This window comes from Cervus canadensis, chromosome 6, assembly GCF_019320065.1.
Source record: "Cervus canadensis isolate Bull #8, Minnesota chromosome 6, ASM1932006v1, whole genome shotgun sequence".
NCBI classification, from domain to species: Eukaryota; Metazoa; Chordata; class Mammalia; order Artiodactyla; family Cervidae; genus Cervus; species Cervus canadensis.
Genome location: NC_057391.1, coordinates 85,769,228 through 85,782,081, shown reverse-complemented (window position 1 = coordinate 85,782,081; position 12,854 = coordinate 85,769,228). Strand labels below are relative to the sequence as shown.

At 44.0% G+C, this 12,854-nt stretch overlaps 1 pseudogene; it reads left to right on the top strand.

The window, feature by feature from the left end:
- The first annotated feature begins 2,145 nt into the window (after positions 1–2,145).
- On the top strand, positions 2,146–11,663 carry LOC122444328 (annotated as a pseudogene).
- Positions 11,664–12,854: the final 1,191 nt, after the last annotated feature.

Here is a 12,854-nt window from a genome sequence, read left to right as displayed (position 1 = left end):
AAGACGCTTACTCCTTGGAAGAAAAGTTATGACCAACTTAGACAGCATATTAAAAAGCAGAGACATTACTTTGCTAACAAAGATCCTTCTAGTCAAAGCTATGGCTTTTCCAGTAGTCATGTATGGATGTGAGAGTTGGACTATAAAGAAAACTGAGTGCCAAAGAATTGATGCTTTTGAACTGTGGTGTTGGAGAAGACTCTTGAGAGTTGCTTGGCCTGCAAGGAGATCCAACCAGTCCATCCCAAAGGAGATTAGTCCTGAATATTCATTGGAAGGACTGATGCTGAAGCTGAAACTCCAATACTTTGGCCACCTGATGCAAAGAGCTGACTCATTTGAAAAGACCCTGATGCTGGGAAAGATTCTTCTCCTGGGAAGGCAGGAGGAGAAGGGGATGACAGGATGAGATGGTTGGATGGCATCACTGACTCAATGGGCAGGAGTTGGTGATGGACAGGGAGGCCTGGCGTTCTGCAGTCCATGGTGTTGTAAAATATCGGACACAACTGCGTGACTGAACTGAACTGAAAAGAAAAACCTGAACAAAGCTTTTGGCCAACTCAAATACATATTTAGGTCTGGAGAGTGGCTGATGGATTGGCTTTGGGTTGGGTGGAGCTGAGACAGGAAGAAAAGTTTCCCACTTCATTGACTGATATTGGAGATCATAGCCTATAGACAAATGGTTGAATGTAAAACTTTGAAAGATCTGTTAAAGTGCAACACTTTATTGAAAGGTAAATTAATCAATTCACCCAAAATACATTTACTGAACTACTAATGGCAAAGTACTGGTCATATGATGGAAAACAATAGAGAAGGATGTAATTCTGCTCTCATAGTGCTTACAGACTAAAAAGGGAGAACATGACTAAAATAAATAGATAAAATCATCACGGGTTATGGTAACCCTGACTTATTTTCCTGTGGCTGCCGTAGCAAATGACTGCAAACCCGGGAACTTAACAGAAATGTATTCTCTAATGCTCCTGAGGACCAATAAGTATCACTGGGTTGAAATCCAGGTGTCATCAGGGCTGCCATCCCTTTAGAGGTTCTGAGGGGAAGCCCCTCTTTGCCGCTTTGAGCTTCTAATGACTGCCAGCATTCTTGGGCTTGTGGCCTCGTCATACCAGTTTCTGCCTCCATGATCATGTTGCTACCTTCTCTTTCGTGGTAACATCTTCTTCAGCCTTCCTCTTATAAAGAACACTTGTGATGGCATTTAGGTTTCCTCTGGAGAAGTCAGGATAATCTCCCCATCTCAAGATCTTTAACTTGATCACCATTGCAAAGTTTTTTCTGCCACATAAAATGACATATATTCCAGGAATTAGAGTGTGGGTATTATTTAAGGAAATATTTTTAAGCCTACTATATGCCTTATGAAGAAAATAAGCATGGGATTATGATGTGGAATTATGATGAGGATTTACCTGATGGCTGGAGGGGAGTGATGAGGAAGGCTGGTATGTTGGAGGAATGATTAGGAATGAGGTACATTGAAGAGAGAGATTGAGGTCAGATCAGGGTGCTGCAGGTGTCCAGATTTTATTCTAAATGTGTCAGGCACTCATCCAAGGAATTGAATAAGCAGGCAATGCAATTTTATTTACATGTTTATAAAGATCATTGTCTCTGCGGTAAAGAAAATTGGCAGGAGATGAATGGCAATGGAAGCAGGGCGATATGCCAAGAGGCTACTATGGTTGTTAGGACCAGAGAGGATGATGGTTAAAATGTGGAGGTGACAATGCAGATGTAGCATCTGGGACAGAGCTGAGATTCATGTTAGAGATAAATAATCAGGGTTTGATGGATCGGGCTTCCCAGTGGCTCAGATGGTAAAGAGCCTGCCTGCAATGTGGGAGACCCAGGTTCAATCCCTGGGTTAGGAAGATCCCATGGAGAAGGAAATGGCAATGCACTCCAGTACTCTTGCCTGAAGAATTCCATGGACAGAGGGGCCTGGTGATCTATGGTCCCTGGGATCGCATAGAGTCAGACACGCCTGAGTGACTAACACTGAAACACTAGATGGATTGGGTGTGAAGGGTGAGAGGGACAAGGAAGAATAAGGGAGGGGATTGCACTTACCTTTATAACTTTAATGTTAAATAACTGATGATCTTACTTACTGACATGGAGAAGGGAAATGCAGGAGAAAACAGGAGTCTGCCTTGGGAATGTGGATCCTCGAATGACCACGAGGTTATGGAGCTGTCAAGCAGGCAGATGGATGAACAGATCTGGAGCTCAGTGAAGAGGTATGGGCCAAAAACATAAATGAAGGAATATTTAGCAGAGAGGTAGGAATTCAATTACTTGCCATCTCCTGCTTGACCACTTCCAATTTGCCTTGATTCCCGGACCTAACATTCCAGGTTCCGATGCAATATTGATCTTTATGGCATTGGACTTTGCTTCCATCACCAGTCATATCCACAACTGGGTGTTGTTTTTGTTTTGGCTCCGTCTCTTCTGGAGTTATTTCTCCACTCATCTCCAGTAGCATTTTGCGTACCTACCAACCTGGGGAGTTCATCTTTCAGAGTCCTATCTTTTTGGTTTTTCATACTGTTCAGGGGATTCTCAAGGCAAGAATACTGAAGGAGTATTATGAAGAAGGAGTTGTATGAAGAAAGTTGAAGAGAGAGGAAAAAACAACAACAACAAAAAGTTAGAAGGAGTGGCCAGTAACAGAGGGCAGACATACCCAGAAGAGAATATTGTTCTGGAAGTCAAGAAAGGAGAGTGTTTTATACAAGAGGGAAGACGGAAAAACGTGCTTTGTGTGTTTGACAACATGGAGGTCACTGACTTTGACATGAGCAGTTTCAGTGGAATCTGATGACAGTACTGAAGCCAGGTTGGACTGGTAAGCCATTAATAATAGGAAAAGCAAAAAGGTGAATGTAAGTGAGGATATAGAGACAGCACATAGACAACTTTCTGGAAGTTTTCCTGTGGAAGGGAACAGAAAATAAGATATAACCAGACAAAGATTTTAATTCTAAAGGAAGATACTATTAAGGCACATTTGTATATTTTCCGAATAGCAATGATATAATAGGAAGAATTTTGGTGACACAGTGAAAAAATACCTAAGTTAGTTCCACGGTGACCTTGTACTTGAGAAAAGGACCATGGTGACCTTGCTTGAGTAAATGAATATCAAAACTTTCAGCAGCTGCGTCAGCTTTCCAACTCCCTGACATTCACCTGTGTTCTGACACCTGCGTTCTGTCCCCTGGGAAGAAGACAGAGCCTTTTTAGCATTAACCAAACAATCCATGTCTATTTGAGAGGCTCTATCGTACCTAGTAGCTTTCTGGGCAGAGTCACTCCTGTTTATTACTTTGTTCTTTCCACTTGAGAAGCCCCAGAGTTTCTCTTATGATTTAAGAGGACTTTTCTTAAAATCAGTTTTGGTTTCGTTCCCATGCATTATACATCTTGCTAGCTATGATTGCACCAGATCCTTTTCCTAGGTTCTAGTGGGGGTGGGATGGGAAGGGATCACTCATCGTCAGATATTCTTAAGTGCTTTAGGAACAGGACTAGTCCAAGACATCCCCTCCCTCATCCTCTACCCCACCTCCACATGCAGCTCCTAGCAATACAACACTCCATGCTTCCACCTATCTAGAATTGGATTATTTTTCCCCAAATAGGTGCATGGGCAAGGGGTTGACTGGAGGAGAGACTTCAAAGCCTTGAAAACATCAGCCTCCAGCCCCCAGCCTTACCTCTCCACTCTTCTGCCTCATGAGGAAGTTGTCAGGGTGTGAATACCAGTCCAGCCACCTACTGCTCTAATACCCCAATTGCTAGATTCATTGAAAATGTGTCTGAAATGTAGATGTTATTGCTAGAAAATGTTAAGGAAGAACTGGACTTTGCGGCTTCACGTTACATGAAGACATGGGATCTATGTTTTCAATCAGCTGTAGTTCTGTCGAGAAGGAAGAACTTGTTGAAAAGAGAAGGTTAGCAAGGGATGGAGTTCTCTTTCCTCTGCCCATTCATTACTAGGATTTGAATTTGAACAGCCCTGATTTGCAAGCACCAACCCTAGTGTTTACCTTGAGACTCCCCAGTCCGGGAATCTGGTGATTACTTCCCCATGAGAAGAAGCACATATATTATAAGGAATCAGGATAGTTAAGGTCAAAGTGAAGTGAAGTGACGTGGAAGTCGTTCAGCCGTGTCCAACTTTTTGCGACCCCATGGACTGTAGCCTGTCAGGCTCCTCTGTCCATGGAATTCTCCAGGCAAAAATACTGGAGTGAGTTGCCACTTCCTTCTCCAGGGGATCTTCCGGACCCAGGAATTGAATTTGGGTCTCCTGCACTGCAGGCAGATTCTTTACCATCTGAGCCACCAGGAAAGACCAAGGTAGGAAGGTCCAGGTACTATTTTACCAAAATGATTGGAATAAATCCAGAACTCCATGTCACATCCCCCCCAAAAAATCTCACCTTGGCGGGGGAGAGGAAAAGAAAACACATGACTTGGTTCAGAGAGTAAAAACACGTACTAGGTCAAAAGTCCATTGTTGCAGCCACAGGGCAAAAATCAGGCTTGATAATGATATTCATGAAACTGGAATGGTAGTGCCCCAGAAGAACCTGATTAAGAGTTGCAGTTAAGAGCCAGGGGTCCCATGGGGACATATTCTGACCTGTGTGCACACTGAGGCAGTTTGGAAACATTTCTAATCTTGGGTGAGCTTAGCAACTCAGGCATCCCTAGTGATAAAAAACAATAACCCCAAGGAGAATACTAATGCTAAACTTAACTACCCTCCCCACAACTTTGCCACAAGAGAATCATCATTTATATTTTGGATATTTGTATTTTGAATAATAATTTTAGCCTAGGATAACTAATCTATGATTTGCTCTGGCAACAGTAAATCCTTTATCTACACAGTATGCATTTAGACTTGCTTAAAATATTGTGTTCTTCCAAGATAGGCTCTTGTTTCATTGTTAACTTCTGGGGTGGCAAGAGAGAGTGATGTTTAGAACCATAATAATAATGGCAGACAGGGGTGTGGAGATGAGAGTGACTTTCCTCTGTTGAAGAATGTTCTGAAATGCCGGGCTGGCATTTTGATTCTCAAGTAAGAGTTATGTACTCTGACTACAGGCAGAGGTAAAACTTTCCAACTTCTCGTTGCTGAAGCTGAAAGCCCATAGTATTTCTACAACACTCTAAAGGAGAATTTGGATCAACCAAGATGATACCAGTTCTAAAACATAGCTCTGAAGCCATTTCCCATATCATCAGAACCCATAAGCCAGGTTCCATATTCAAGATCTCCAATAGGTCTTTGCTTATGTGGCTTTTCACTGATCAGTTAGCATCTACTTGGGAAGAAGAGACTTCCCTGGTAGCTCAGAGGGTAAAGCATCTGCCCGCAATGTGGGAGACCTGGGTTTGATCCCCGGGTGGGGAAGATACTCTGGAGAAAGAAATGGCAACTCACTCAAGCACTTTTGCCTAGAAAAATTCCATGGACGGAGGAGCCTGGTGGTCTTCAATCAGTGGGATCACAAAGAGTTGGACAGAACTGAGCAACTTCCTTGGAAAGAAGAGAACATAAGTGGAGCAAAAGAAGTGACAAGGCAGAGACAGGACATCACACCCAGGGACATTACCTCTAAATGCTCTGCTTCAAAGGTTTGCTTTTATTTGTTATTGGCTTCTCTTTCACTCCCAGAGAGGGTCCGGCAGAGCCTCATTTGAGATGGCTTTCAACTGTGGTTTCATGTAGAGGGTGACCTGTCAGAATCCAGTGGAGTACATGCAAGTGAAATGGAGCAGACACTGGAAACTGCCAGGAGACCAGAGGCTGCACTTTATTTCACAACCAGATGATGACAAGGAAAACCCAGAAGTCCAGGAATCCAGGCTGCCACGGAGACTTGGCAGCTAGACCCCAGGCCATGAGGCAGGACACCAGAGTTCAGGCAGACAGCGCTCCACCGGAGCTCCAGGCTGGCTGAATCATCCTGAACCGTGAGATGGGAAAGACGAAACCAGGTCAGGTGCTCCATTTACCAGGGGCCAGGGAGAGATCACAGTACTCCTTGAGGTTTCTTCTCCAGTGTTACCCCAGGCCAGGCAACATCTGGAGGGCCCTAAGGGTTTCAGTAATTCTTGGAAGGGATAGTCACAGCCCATCAGATTGAAAGCATTACTGGGTATTCAGAAGCCAATTTCCAGGGCCAGTTGCAACTCTTCACCTTTATGTCCTTGAATCATGACCGATGGCTTGCCCTTCCTCTTTGGTGTTTGTACCATTCAGATATTTACTCTTTATTCTCAGGCACTCCCTGCCCTGGGTAAAGCCATTAATGAGTGAACAAATGTCTGCTGAAGTGGGTATCTCTGGGTTAGATACTGAACAGGGAACACACAAGTTCGGGGCCAGAGGCTCTCCCCACAGGGCCAGTGTTGTCAGTGTAGATTACTGTTGTCACTGTTACAAGATAAGGTAGTTGAGGGTAGATGCTGAATAAGAGGATGCAAAGGTAATAAGTTATAGAAGCTCAGATTACTGAACTGATTAGACAGAGTAAAGCAACGTTGACTCATGGAGGCGCAGTAAAGCTATTATTGAAGCCATCTTATTTGTTAGGCTTTTTGTGCTTTGCTTCCTAGAGTAGTACCTTGCTCATCTGAATATATCACATTGTATCTAGTACATTGCTTACCTTGTAGGGGCCAGTCTGCAAAGGTCTTTGAGCCTCTGGGCATATGGTTTCCCTTTCTGAAAGCCTCTCCCAGAACCACTACTTTCTTATTCCTGACACTTTTGCTAGAAAAACTCATGTCATTCAGTTTCAGGTTGGACATCACCTCCTCTGGAGGGTTTACCTAATTCTCCCTCCAGATGTTTTGGCTAGGTGTTCCTCTTCTGGTTTCCCACAGCGTCCTCTCATCTTCCTTGTCAAGACACTTACATCACTCACTGAATTATGTCTTCCCTTACTGCCCTGTAAACTTGTGGGCAGGAATGGGGTCTTGAGTTCACATGCCCAGAGCAATTCCTGGCTCAGAGTGGAAGCTTAGTAAATGCTCACTCTTTTAATGAATTAACACATGAAAGAGTGAATGCATAAAGGGAGGCATCATGAAGACATGGAGGCAGATGCTTTGGCTGTGTTTTGAGCTCCTTGCCTGGTCTTCAAATTGGCCCCCTTCTTCTGGCAATGGGGTTCCTCTCATCTACATCCACCTGGGAGGTCTCACTGGAGTGATTTGCAAGGAAGGGATGCAATCATCAGGATGTTTATTGGACCATCCTCTCCCACTAGGCTGGCTGTTACTTCACAGAAGTGGAAGACTGGGCAGGTTACAACTCACCACAGTCTTCCCACTGTGACTCTCTTTCATTTCAAGCCAATTGACAAATGTGTATTGACTTTTCTCAGTGCACGTTCTCTGTTGCCCTTGGCTTAACAAAAACCTGCACAACCATCCTCTGGTTAAATTTCTACGCTGTCCCCAACTTTACGTGTGAAGAAACTTAGTTACATAACATGCAGGAGGTCAGGCCAGGTTAGTGACACACATCCCTTTTGACCCAGAAGCGTCTGGTTTACAAGCTGTGACAGGTTGTTCCCCCGCTGCCTTGGAGGTCCTGGTTCACTATCTCCTGTCAGTAAGGAATGAACGGGGGAAAGCATTTCCTAAGTTTGAGTTCCTATGACTTTCTTAGAAAATAAATACCAGCTTTTTATAGATCCTGATTTATTAGTCAAGCCAGCTTGCTGAGTGACTTTGAAAACGTTTGGAACCCATTGCTCTATTAACCATGGTCACAAAGGGGAGAAAGTGGGACTATTCACAATGTCAACCTTGGTTTTCTTTCACCTTCTCTCCACCACAACTCCCAGAGCTCCCCCTTGAAAGGCATGGCCATCTCTCAGGGCCCTTGGGACATTAGAAAGCCCTTATTTTCCTGGAATATCTTGGATTCAGTGTTCCCTTCTGCAAGGCTTTTCGCTTCATCTCAACAGGCACCTTACCTCTCAGAACTCCTCTTCCATTGTCTCTCCAAGATTTCTGAAATTTCTCCAACAAAGAACAAAGCCTTTCTTTGGTAATTAGTAACAAGTTTTGAGCCATAAATACCCAGGGATGAGGAGCCAGTTGATTCAACTTCATATACATCAGATTTGTCCCCAAGGCTTGAGTTTCAGAGTGAATAGGGAATATAGAAGTAGATACTGATTTCACAGAGAATTCTATGGCAGGGAAGAAAAATATTAAACTGGAGATACCCAGAGAAGTTGCCATCTTCAAGGTTTGCCTTAAACAGTTTTCTCATAACAGTATTCATCTCTTTATCTCTTTTGTCTTCCAAACATTGCTGTGAAGATGAAAGTCATAGCAATCATAATATTCTTTTTGGAGGAATACTTAGGGCTTCCCTGGTGCCTCAGAAGGTATAGAATCCACTGTCAATGCAGGAGACCTGGGTTTGATTCCTGGGTTGGGAAGATACTCTGGAGAAGGGAATGGCTACCCATTCCAGTATTCTTGCCTGGAGAATTCCAAGGACAGAGGAGCCTGGTGGGCTACAGTCCATGGGGTCTCAAAGAGTCAGACATAACTGAGTGACTTTCACTTTCACTTTTTCATAGACATGGTGGGAAGAGAAGTACAAGCGGCCAGTTAGGAGTATACACCCAATGGTAGTCAAAGTCTTCCCATTTAGGGATTATACAAACATAAGAGAAAGCATCCAACCAGTCCGTCCTGGAGGAGATCAGTCCTGGGCGTTCATTGGAAGGACTGATGTTGGAGCTGAAACTCCAATACTTTGGCCACCTGATGTGAAGAGCTGACTCATTTAAAAAGACCCTGATGCTGGCAAAGATCGAAGGTAGGAGGAGAAGGGGACAACAGAGGATGAGATGGCTGGATGGCATCACCGACTCAATGGACATGAGTTTCGGTAAACTCCAGAAGTTGGTGATGGACAGGGAGGCCTGGCCTGCTGCAGTCCATGAGGTCCAAAGAGTCAGACATGACAGAGTGACTGAACTGAACTGAACTGAACTGAAGAGAAAACAGAAGGCAGAAACCATTCATGGTCTTTATTTTTGACACATATAAAGTATTCTTAAGTTGCAGGCAATATTCTTTAGCTGGCTGAATAGGGTTTCTCCAGGGCAATAGTCTCATATTTGTCTTTGTTTCCCAGAACCTAGCATTGGTCCTGGTGTTTATTATGTGCATAGTAAATATTTCCTGATTTGATATTCATATGTATTCCCTTTGAGATCCTTTGTATTTCATTTAACTAGGGCCTCTCAAGTTTTTATATTGGCTTTGTAAAATGTAAGGATGTTTCTTGAAATCTCTGTGGAATACTTTGCCTATTATTTGCAACAGGTCTCTTACTTGTGAGAAGCTCTCTTTTCCTTAGGAGAATAGGCTGAATAATATATGTGAAAGGACCAAAATTCCTCCAGAGATAAATACCCTACTTAAACTATTATCACCTTTTTCATTCATGCATGTCCCCTTGTTGTTCTCAGAATGTCCCTGTTTGGACAAGTGTTGAGAGTTTATCTAAGCTCTTCCATGGTAGTGCTGCCTCAGTTGCCATTTTATTTGGTCAAGCAGCCTGCAGGGGCCTTAAACTGACAGTAGCCCCTCACGCAAACACGCGCCCTAAATAGCAGCCATGGGGTCACAAGCAAAGGTGAGTTCCTGATACGACTTCCCCAGCAGCCCTTGTGAGCAATGATCTCTGCTGCCTCCCAGTAGGTATAGGCCTATGTTCCACTTAGATAAGGCCCCCATGGGGCTGGTCTTTCAGTTTGAACTGACCAATAAGGTCCTAGCCTGGGAACCCCAAAGCACTCCACCTATGGACATGTACTCCAGATCCTGCCTCCCTCTCTGTCTGCCTTGACCCCCGCTGTGTGGCTCTTCAAGGCATGCCATGTACTTCCTCCAGGACCTGTGAGTGATAAACTTGTTTATTTCACTTGTTCTTGTGGTCAGTGGTTGAACCATGGCTCATCATCTGGCGTCCTGTATTTCCACTGAACAAATGTTAATTTGGCAAAGTCGTAACAGCAATAAATTACACAGTCACTATAAAGCCCTTGGAGTCAGAAAACTTAGGTGACAGTCTTCGACTGCCCATTTGTGACCTCACACTAGCTATTTACCAACCTTGATGCTTTTGAACTGTGGTGTTGGAGAAGACTCTTGGGAGTCCCTTGGACTGCAAGGAGATCCAACCAGTCCATCCTAAAGGAGATCAGTCCTGGGTGTTCATTGGAAGGACTGATGTTGAAGCTGAAACTCCAATACTTTGGCCATGTCATGAAAAGAGTTGATTCACTGGAGAAGACCCTGATGCTGGGAGGGATTGGGGGCAGGAGGAGAAGGGGACGACAGAGGATGAGATGGCTGGATGGCATCACTGACTCAATGGACATGAGTTTGAGTAAACTCTGGGAGTTGGTGTTGGACAGGGAGGCCTGGCATGCTGCAATTCATGGGGTCGCAAAGAGTCGGACATGACGGAGCAACTGAACTGAACTGATCTCAGAATGAGTCCCAGTATCTTAGCTAAAGCAACATCATCTTCCTTTACCCAAGGGCTTGTTCTCATTCAGCCCATTTTGTCTTCCTTCCCTTAGTCACTTGCTATCCTATCTCCATTTTATTCTCTTCATAGCACTAATCAGTTCATGAATTCTAATTAATTTTTTGTGTATATATTGCCTTTCCCCTCACTCCTTGCCCGTCCTGCCCACATAAATGCAAGAACAGGGGTCAGATCATCAGTGAAGGGTGTCGTGGCTTCCTATGGCCTGGTCTGAATGCCCCACTTATAAAAGCGGAGCTATACAGACCATCACTCAAAGAAGCAAGGAAGAGCAAGAAAAGGTGGAGGCTGATGTGGTCCAACAAAGAGAGGAGTGGGACCGGAACAGGAAGATGAAGGTTAAACGGGAGCGAGGATGGAGCGGAAACTAGTGGGCGGCATCACTCTTGGCCCCCCTGACCTCGGTCCCAATAGAGAAACATATGATGATTTTGATACCAGGATACTTGAGGTGAAAAATGTTTTCAACATGACGATCAAAGAGGGAAGGAAGAGATCCGTCCGTGTCCTGGTCGCTGTGGGGAACAGCAGAGGAGCCACAGGTTTTGCCATTGGGAAAGCCACTGAATGGGCAGATGCAAATACACCATGATATTTCCTTAACATTTAAAAGGACACATATCAAGATGAAGAAACAACCCAGAGGCTATGGCCTCCGCTGCCACCGAGCCATCACCACCATCTGCCGGCTCATCGGCATCAAAGACATGTACGCCAAGGTCTCTGGCTCCGTCAACATGCTCAACCTCACCAGGGGCCTCTTCCAGGGGCTCTCTCACCAGGAAACCCACCAACAGCTGGCTGATAAGAAGAGTCTCCATTTGTGGCATTCTGGGAGGAATGTGGCCCTCTGCCCATCGTGGTTGCCTCACCACGGGGGGCCTTGAGAAAGGATCCGGAGCTGGAAGATGAGGTTCCAGATATCAAACTGGACTGGGATGATGTCAAGGCCATGAAGGGAATGAGGTGCTCTGTGTGGTCAGGTTTAAAGAGAACTGCCACATCTTTTTAAAGAGTAGGCCTCCCTCCTGCCTGGGTCAGCCTGGCACTGGGTACTTCCAGCACCTGGGAGAGAGACTCATCTTCTCACACTTTAGATTGTCGTTTTTTTTTTTTTTTTAAAGGAAAGGCCAATCTTACATTTATTTACAAATAATAAATAATACAGATGTAATTGATTGAGCACGTCATACATACCAATCACTGTGATAGGAACTTTACATACGTGTCTTAGTTAAAAACTACTTCAAATATTTATTTAAACTAGTAAAAATCAAATGCATTGTGGAGGCAGGGCTTCTAGTCTGATCTGATAAAAAATAATGTAAAGTCAAGTTAGAGTTACTTGACTGTAACACACAATTAGAAAGCATAGGAAAACATACAAACTTAGTTCTTTTTGACTCTAGAAATTCTCTTTTTAGTAAACCTCTTTGTATTCATATTTTGGTGGTTGCTCTAGGTATTATTCGGAGAAGGCAATAGCACCCCACTCCAGTACTCTTGCCTGAAAAATCCCATGGATGGAGGAGCCTGGTAGGCTGCAGTCCACGGGGTCGCTAAGAGTCAGACATGACTGAGCGACTTCACTTTCGCTTTTCCCTTTCATGCATTGGAGAAGGAAATGGCAACCCACTCCAGTGTTCTTGCCTGGAGAATCCCAGGGATGGGGGAGCCTGGTGGGCTGCCATCTATGGGGTCGCACAGAGTCGGACACGACTGAAGTGACTTAACAGCAGAAGCAACAGCAAGCCAGGGCTCTGTTTTCTTCACTCCTGTAATCCTAGAAGAATATTTAGAAGATCACCTAGAGGAGTACCTAGTATACTTGACTTGCTATACAAATATGATGGTTAACTAACCAAAGTCAAAGACTTTTCATGCTAAAGAGGATAGATGCTAGAGGAGAAAGTCTGATATTCATTTTTTTAAAAAATTTATTGCACTATAGTTGAATACATGTTGTGTTAGTTTCAGGTGTAATTTTCTCTTTCATTAGATCAGTCTTATATTACTTCACTGTGGTCCAACTGAGTTTGTACAGATTAAATGTTTGACATTCAACCTGTCTGAGTGTATTAATGAAAGAGAGTTTGCCAGAAGAAAGGAATAAAAAAAGCAAAACTAGAATAAGAAGGACTCTGTTTTCTATAGGAAATGTCAGTTTTCTCATCTCACATGTGGAGAAGACACACTTTCTTCA